The sequence below is a fragment of the Gymnoscopelus microlampas genome (assembly GCF_963454915.1).
Source record: "Gymnoscopelus microlampas genome assembly, chromosome: 21".
Lineage (NCBI taxonomy): Eukaryota > Metazoa > Chordata > Actinopteri > Myctophiformes > Myctophidae > Gymnoscopelus > Gymnoscopelus microlampas.
In genome coordinates this window covers 5,628,667-5,637,687 of record NC_139958.1, presented here as the reverse complement: position 1 = coordinate 5,637,687, position 9,021 = coordinate 5,628,667, and the positions used below count along the sequence as shown (strand labels likewise).

Genomic DNA, 9,021 nt, shown 5'->3' with positions numbered 1-9,021 from the left:
TGAATAGACAGAGATTAACACTGTCCTTACCTGACATAACCTGGATCTGTAAATTTAAACAAAAGTCCCATTATGAATATTTTAAACAAATAAAAAAACATTAGAAAGCCTGTGATGGTGGTGGATTGTGATTGTCTTGAATGCGCCCCACCGGAAGTCTAGCTAGACGAGATTGAAATCTCGAGATTAAAATCTCGAGATTAAAATCCCGTCTAGCGAGACGAGATTGAAATCTCGAGATTAAAATCTCGAGATTAAAATCCCGTCTAGCGAGACTTCCGGTGGGGCGCATTAAAGACAATCACGTTGCATAGCGTTCTGTCACTATGAACGTCAGATCTCACCAAAAAAAAAAAAAGCTATCAAAATATGCGATCTAGCGCAAGGCCTGGCGCACGTTTTTAGCTGTGGCGGACCCAGGGTGGAGTTATGACATTTTTCTACTGTACCATTCATTCTAGGATATCATAACATCATAAAAAAAAGGTAAGAAAACCGTGGTCCAAAATTCCCCTTTAAGTAAGAAATGTGAGTACTTTTTCTACCACTGTATATGACCTACTACAAATGTAATGTATTGTTGTTTCGCTTTTTGTATTGAGCAAAAATATTATATACTGTACCATTTTCATAGTCAGGGTGGCTGATTACTCCATAGACACTTGTGTTGCCTAAAGATGAAACACATAACATAAGCATTATTGTGGTGCTTATTTGTGTTATTTCAAACATGGTTTCAGTTTAGTTCATTATTCTGTTTATTTGGAGGGGAAATTACAGACTTAAATGTACTTCTAAAAAAAGACATTCAGCGTTTAATTAAAATATTTATTTTTGAATTTGAAGTTGTAAATTAATTTAGATTAAATTAAATTGGAAGCAATTGTGCTTGTCAGGACTTGTCAGAAGTGTTCTTAAAGTGCAAGACCACTTTGGTAGAGGTTTGGGTTGTGTAGTTACCTTGCCATGATGTAACAACAAAGTTGGACAAGAAATCAAAAACAATTTCCCCATTGACTAGAAATTGATCATTCAAAATATGCTCCTCATTGATTTACATGGTACGGCAAGACCAGCATGCTGGCTCTTTTTCAACCTGAGAACCAATGCAAACAAACCTGATTCTGACAGTATAGAACATCACCAAACCCAGTATTGCTGGTTATAATAAAAATGACAACTTTCTGTTGATTTTGCCATTTTTATTAGGAAAAAAAAAACGGATCCGTGGATCTGGATCCGGATCTTCAAATAGTAAAACCAACAGGAAGTTGACATTTTTATCTAAAAAACAAGCAGTAACTGGATTTGGTGATTTCTTTTGTCAGAATCAGGTTTGTTTGCATTCATTTTCAGGCTGAAAAAGAGCTTCCAGAGTGGTCTTGCCGTCAATGAGGAGAATATTTTGAATAGTCAATTTCTAGTCAACGGAGAAATGATGCCCTTTAATCAACATGATTGGTTCACAGACTGACCGTGCTGCAGTCGGCAGTACACACTATCAGGAGCCCCACTTTGATTGGTGCTCTGGTCTGTAGCTGAGCCCCGGTTGGTTTCCTGAGACTGAACGGGTCTGTTAATAAAAGGTAACATATTTAGTAGAAATTAAGTAGAAAACCAGACGGAATGTACTGCTGTCGTGTTGATGAATAGACAGAGATCAATACTGTTACCTGACGCAACATGGATCTGTAAATGAAATTTAAAAATATATTTTAACATTTATGTTTCTATGCTATAGTACTCAGTAGCGTTTATGCCGAGTTGCTCAGTGATTGTAATCTATATGTAAATCATCTAATGTAGTAGTACTCACCTTTAGATGTTACGCATCGACACAGCAGGACCAGAAGGATGGTCAGTAGAATCACAACCAGAAGTCCAACAATCAGACCCACGACGTGTGTAGGAGGAGTGTGTTGCACAGATCCAGACACTGCAAGAAAAAAAAAGGTTATTATATTAAAGAGGACCGATTGACGAAATACACTGCTGTTCAGCCACTGGTACAAACCACGTAGTTCCTTTTTTATATATATAAAGTCAAGTGGTTTAACAGTTTAAACACATGGCTGAACTTCAAACATATGTTTTTGTAACTCAGGTCATAACAAGCTGTTTTGAAAACTGCTAATTTTCTGTTCATACTGTAGTAAAATGTACTTGTACCATCAGTACTTACATCAGTAAAATGTTGAAGTACCATCTGCAATTGTAACATAGCGTAATATATAATGTTTTAAGTATACTCACGTCTCACTGCCATCCAGCTCTGTGGTGACTCTCCTCCAGAATAGCTACACTTGTAGAGGCCCTCATCAGACTTAGATACAGCAGGTATGATCATTTCTTCCCTGGTGTTAGTTTGGATCAGTTCTTCATTTCTATAAAAGTCCACGTTGGAGAGTGGCGAGCCTGTTCTGCGTTTACAGCCAAGAGTCACGGAACGTCCCTCACTCACAGGGTGAACAGGACTCACCAGGATGACAGGACCATCTGTAAAACAGTTTACACGTTAAAAATGTTAGGAGTCACAGAATTTCACACTGAGCAAATATAAAAGCATGTTTTTATTTCATTTTAATGAGTTGATGGAACGCTGCAGTATTGTAAGGTAATGAATGAAGTAACTGGACTCACCATGAACTGTGATGTTGACAGCATTGCTGTACTCTCCCAATCCAGACTCACACCAGTACACTCCACTATGACTGGTAGATACCTTTTTAGTCCATGTAGATCCAGTCACTGGACTCCTGGCTGAAGACACTGGATAACTCATCACTTTCCATTCAGTAGAGTTTCCCTCACAGCTCAGTGAGACAGACTCACCGATGAAGTGCTGAGTTCTGTCAGAACTCACTGTGAGAGAAGCTGAAGAATGAACATCTAAAACACAACACAGGATCAGAGGTCAAACAAAGATCAGTTTTACAATGACAAAGTGAACTAAACTCTAGAAAAGTGAGAACAAGATCAGAGAATGTGAAAGAAATGCAAATAGAAAACATGAGAAAGAGAGAGTGAGTGAGTGAGTGAAAAATCTGAAAGACCCGTTTTGTTTAATGACTATAGAGATACTGTGCAGTACAATTTGCGTGATGTTTGGATAAAATCTGTAGGAGTACTGTAAAAAAAAATGTTTTGCAAAATATCAGCTTCCTGGTGGCGCTATAACAGGACCATGTGAAAAATTTGGGGCAGAGGTTCTGCTCTGGCATCCAGGGAGTGTGTGTGCACAGTTTCGCTGCCATCAAGCCGACGGTGCCGGAGATTAGCTGTTCACAGACGGACACACACACACACACACACACACACACACACACACACACACACACACACACACACACACACACACACACACACACACACACACACACACACACACACACACACGGATGGGCGGATGGGCGGACGGGCGGACACTCACCACCAGACCACACAAACTGAGGTTCACTGTCTATAGTGTAATAAGCTGGATCTCCTCTCCTAGCTCCACACACATATCCTCCTGTGCCTGTAGGACTATGAATGATGTAGGAACCTTCTACAGTCCCATGGTGGCTACCAGGTAAGGGCTCATACGTGTAGAAGTTGTCTGATGGTTTAGGAACAGCCCTGTGTGAGTACCAGTGGAACCTCCAGTCGTCAGATGATTCCATAACCTCACAGCTCAGAGTCACTGAGGCTCCAGGACTCAACCATCGAGGAGACAAACTTAGCACAGGCCGGGGTTTGTTCGCTGGAAAGCACATTTCTCTGAATTAAAAACATTGTTTTGCTATTTAACATGACATACATCAGTAGAAGATATTGGTATTTCGTGCACTGCCTGGAGACTGAACAAAATAGTTTTATGTTAGTTCCCTCTCCAATTAAGAATGTTCCCTTGCCATGAAAAGGTTTGAAAACCACTGGTATAAGCTATTTTCAATATTTTCAATATTTTTTTTAAATAACAATTAAAGGTAGCGTAAGTGATATTTTTTGGTTAATTATTATTTTTTGTTAAAAGGTTAAAGTACTATATTGTGACAGTAATCATTGCTATGTTCAGTCACAGGGGTATCTCCAGCAACACTTATTTTAACCAAAGTAAATCACTTACCCTACCTTTAAAAAAAGGAATGGTTTTGGACATACAAGGTTTCCACCCGACAGCGAGGATATCTTACCTTTAAAAGACACAGTGATGGTTTTGCTGCGATAGAACAGTCCCCCAAGCTGGCGTTGACCTCGACATTGGTATTCGCCACTGGGATCGTTCGCAGAAGGACTTATAACATATTCGTGTTTTCTATCCTGTTCTTTGATCCTGAAATCATCCTTCCACCAGTAGAAGTGCCAGTCAGAGGCACTTCCATCCTGAATGGAACACGTTAGAGTAACTCTCTCTCCAATGAAAAGGTCAGGCCAGTCAGGGTGTCTGCTGAGAACAGACACGGGTTCTGTAGAACACACACGCACACACACACACACACACACACACACACACACACACACACACACACACACACACACACACACACACACACACACACACACACACACACACACACACACACACACACACACACACACACAGTTAAGTTGAGCTGATATTGTCCTTCTAATGCGCGAGGGGGACGTGTTTGTTCAATTCCTTTTTTCATTATCAGACAATATCAGTCACCAGAACCAAGGACAGTTGTTTTCGACAGTGGTGGAAAAAGTACTAAACATTTTTATGCAAGTAAAAGTATCAATACTGCAATGTAGAAATACTCTGTTACAAGTAAAAAATAAGGTATTAAAAATGTACTTGAGTAAAAGTACAAACATATTGGTATCAAAATGGACTTAATGTAGCCTACCAAAAGTAAAAGTAATCATGGTCCCATTTCACAAGTTCAAAATGTACGGTATAAAAATATTTTGAAAATAGCAGATCTACAAGCTCACAATGCGTCGCATCACGACGCATTGTGAGCTTGTAGATCTGCTATTTTCCAAAGGCCGAAAAACATAGGGCTGAAGTGGTTAATGTATGTTTTGTGATAATAATCTAAATCTGCAAAGTAACTAGTAACTAAAGCTATCAAATAATTGTAGTGGAGTAAAAGTACAATATTTGCCTCTGAGATGTGGAGTAGAGGTAAAAGTATTGAAAATGGGAAATACTCCAGTAAAGTAAAACAAATCCTCAAAAGTGTACTTAAGTAATTGTACCTAGTTACTTTACACCACTGGTTGTATGGGAAGGTGGCGTATCTGATCAAATGAATATAAAATCTAAATACTGAATCAAGCAACTTAAAAACTGTCTGGGGTGAAACACAAAAGCCTGAGTAGACGTTAGAAATGACCCCAACATGTTTGAAAGTGAAACATCCCTTTAATATGTAATAATAACCTGACAGAAATAAATGTAAGAAATATGTAACGGGTGTAAAAATGATGCTGACTGAGTGAATGTAGAGAATAGATAGAAAATCAATCTTCACCTTGACTGAGTCCATAGGAGACGAAGTCACTCAGCACTGAAAGATATTTGATGAGACAATCAATATCTGCATTTTCATCATTCCTAATTAACACAACACAAACATAGCTAAGGCTAAAGTTGACAATAACAAGTTTACAATGCGTCTGCACGTTAATGCTATTTTCAGCATTGATGTGGAATCATTCTTACATCAATACAGCGCTCAGGGAGCAGTTAGACTAGGTTAAGTGTCTTGCTCAGGGACACGTCGACGAATAGACCGGCCCGTGAACCGGGACCCTTCTGTTCCCCAGGCGAAGACCTCTCTATACCCTACACTTATCTAGGGCCACCCTGGATTTGCAACAACATTCTGATAACCAACAAATGCTGTTGCTTGTATGTGGCTACAAGCTACTCTGTTAATGAGTAAAATAAAGTTGAAATAAATAAATAAAACATTTTTAAAGGGTGTGGTATAGACCCCTTAACAGACGACGTCATACTGGCTGCGTGCAGCCAGTATGCGCGCAATGAAACCCATTATATCAGGTCTCGTTAGGACGCGTCTCACTAGCCAACACACACAAGAGGGGGTTGGGGTGTGCTGAAACCAGTGCACCCCGAAACAGGTTGGGAATTGATTGCGTGAAACAATCACCTGTGCGTCCAGGCTCAATGTTAGTAAACAAATAATTGGTCTATAGCACTGTATATGTACTGTATACTGTAGTTGCATTGAAATTACAAATGTATTGTTGGAGATACTACATAAAAACAACTCCAACATTGATTCCATTGACTTTTTTTTTACTGTATTCTCTAACTTAGCTTAACTTTAACAAAATGTTGCTTTTCTTTCATTGACATGGTTTACATTTAGTAATAATAGTGATATACTCACAGAGGAGCACGCAGCAGGGCCACATATGACCCATCCTCTTGTGTGATGAACGCCTCTGAAATACCTTTCTACTAACTATTCACACTGAACTAATAGCTATACTGCTGAGAGAGAGAGAGGGGGGGGGGGGGGGTTGCGTGTGAGAAAGATGTTGGACTTACAGGAATGAGCTCATATACATATACTTCTATAGATCTGCTTTTCCTTCCTCTTTCTTTTCAGAACAGGGGTTGAGATGTGTCGAAAGATACAGTAGGGCTTTCAACCCTGGCTCCAACTTCCCTTAACTTTAGATCCGGTGAGGCCTCCATTTGAGCCTATTAGGCCTGTTAAACGAGGGTCAAAGAAGAGAAGAGTATAGCACAGCAGGGCTCATACACCTTGCTTATAAGCTTATGAATAATGAAGAATTAATCAAATCATTCTGCATAATGTTGTGTGTAAAAGCTTGTATTGTATTGCTGAAGGGAGGACACATCTGGGGGAACAGGATGTTACTGCAATATACATACACACACACATACACACACACACACATATGTAGCTTTGTGTGTAGGGCACGATGCTGTTGCAATACAGCACCCGTATGAGAAAGGTTCTGGGACATTACAAAATCACAGGGGTGGTAAAGAAAGAGGAACTTTCCATTGCAGTAATGATGCACTGAGTTGCAGATCTAATGCTGGACATGATGAAAATGATTTGAATAATGTCATTTAATCAACAGTGTTGATCATGCTGAAGTATTAAACGGACTAAATGCTATATTTACAATATCTGTGATGGAATGGGATTTGTATTATTTGGTTGTTTGTTCGTTTAATAAAGGTACCTGTGAAATAAATTATTCTAAAGTCTTGTTTTTGTAAGCAACATTATGAAATGTACAACCATTAAGATCTGATTCACTCTTATAAATATTATTGTGTTGAACCTATAAATCTAAGGGTGGCCTAGCTTGTTTGGGTATTTTGTTTTTTTATAATAGTTTTTATTCCGCGATTTTGCAACCCTTTTTCACCCAGTGCCAATTGTCTAAGTAATCCTGGGCGCTACACGCCCCCTGCCAGCCTAGGGAGCCCAGCTCATGCCTCCTTCAATGCATGACAGCCAACTAGCCTTCTTATCACCTGACGGGGGGGGGGGGGGGTTTCCCCCAGTAGGACGTAGTGCGTGGAAGGAACACGTTATTCCAACCAGTTCCTTTCCCCTCCAGCGGCCCGGCTCTCAAGGGGGAGGCAGTATAGAGACCAGGATTACTGCATGTTTTTGTGAGGGTACCTAGGGGACGTGGGGAGAACATTGCAAACTCCACACAGAAAGACCCTTTCGTCAACCCCACCTTGGGAATGGGCGCTGATGACGCAGAGGAGAGGACACGCCCCCAGCACCCACTTTAAAATGTTAACAACGGGTAATGAGTCTAAAATGTAAAAACAGGGAATATGGGCCCTGAATAGGGATGCACCGAATATTCGGCCACCGAAACATATCGGCCGATAATGGTTAAAAAATGCATTTTCGGCTTTCGGCCGAAAGGGTTTTTAGGCCGAAAAAATATCACCGAAAGACACCGAAACATATCGGCCGATATCACCGAAAGACACAGAAACAATGCTATTTTCAAAAAATCTTGGAATAAAATCTGGAATAATCTTATTATATAATTATATACAGTAAATGTTTACATTTTACAATCTTTCAGCAGTCAGTCTGGAATTAATGTATGCATTCAAAAGTGCTTAATAAATGTTTTATGGACCCATAATAGTGATTATTATTTAAGTTTTGCTATAATCATGTATTTTGCTATAATCAGGTAGCTGATCAACATTGGTAAACAAATAAATTCATTATATATATTTATCATATTCGGCCTTTCGGTATTCGGTTTTCGGCCAACTGTTTTCTATTTTCGGCATTCGGTTTCGGCCAAGAATTTCCCATTCGGTGCATCCCTAGCCCTGAAAGAATGAACAACAAAGACAAATCCTCCCATTCATATCCAACAATACATTGTTAGAATAAAAGAAATAGATCAGTTGCTATTATTAAATATTTTTCTTTTATTAAAAAAAAAACAATAACATGACAGCATTAAGATCAGAACAATGACGTAATGCAGCAACAAAAAAAAGAACACCAAACTGTATGAAAAACTAGTGCAAAAAACTCAAATATAAAAATATATTGCACTTGGTATTTAGAAGTTAGGAGGAGGAGTAATATTTGAACATTCTCACTTCGATTATTAAATTGTAAACATTGTCATTTTTACACTTTTTCTTTTCTTTTCTTTTTTTTAACACCTGCATCTAGAAACACAAATGCTTTTTCTTTTTTTTTGTTGAGCCAACAATCTGTCTCCATGGTAACACAATCACACTTGTGTTATTTTGTATCGATTGGTCAAAATTGTGCTTCAACATAAACCCAGTTGGGGTGTATACCTGGTCATTATGAACACACACACACACACACACGTTCACACGCACGCGCACACAGACAGACAGACGCGGACACACACACACACACACACACACACACACACACACACACACACACACACACACACACACACACACACACACACACACACACAATGTGTACCGTTTTAACTGCTGTCAACCTGGCATCCCTGTTTTTGGACATT

At 39.3% G+C, this 9,021-nt stretch overlaps 1 long non-coding RNA gene across 1 annotated transcript; it reads right to left on the bottom strand.

The window, feature by feature from the left end:
* Positions 1–1,482: 1,482 nt before the first annotated feature.
* Positions 1,483–1,933, bottom strand: LOC311038208. The gene is made up of 3 exons (XR_014600031.1): positions 1,817–1,933; positions 1,674–1,689; positions 1,483–1,573 (listed from the first exon to the last, which is right to left on the bottom strand). It is a non-coding gene; the product is annotated as an uncharacterized lncRNA (long non-coding RNA).
* Positions 1,934–9,021: the final 7,088 nt, after the last annotated feature.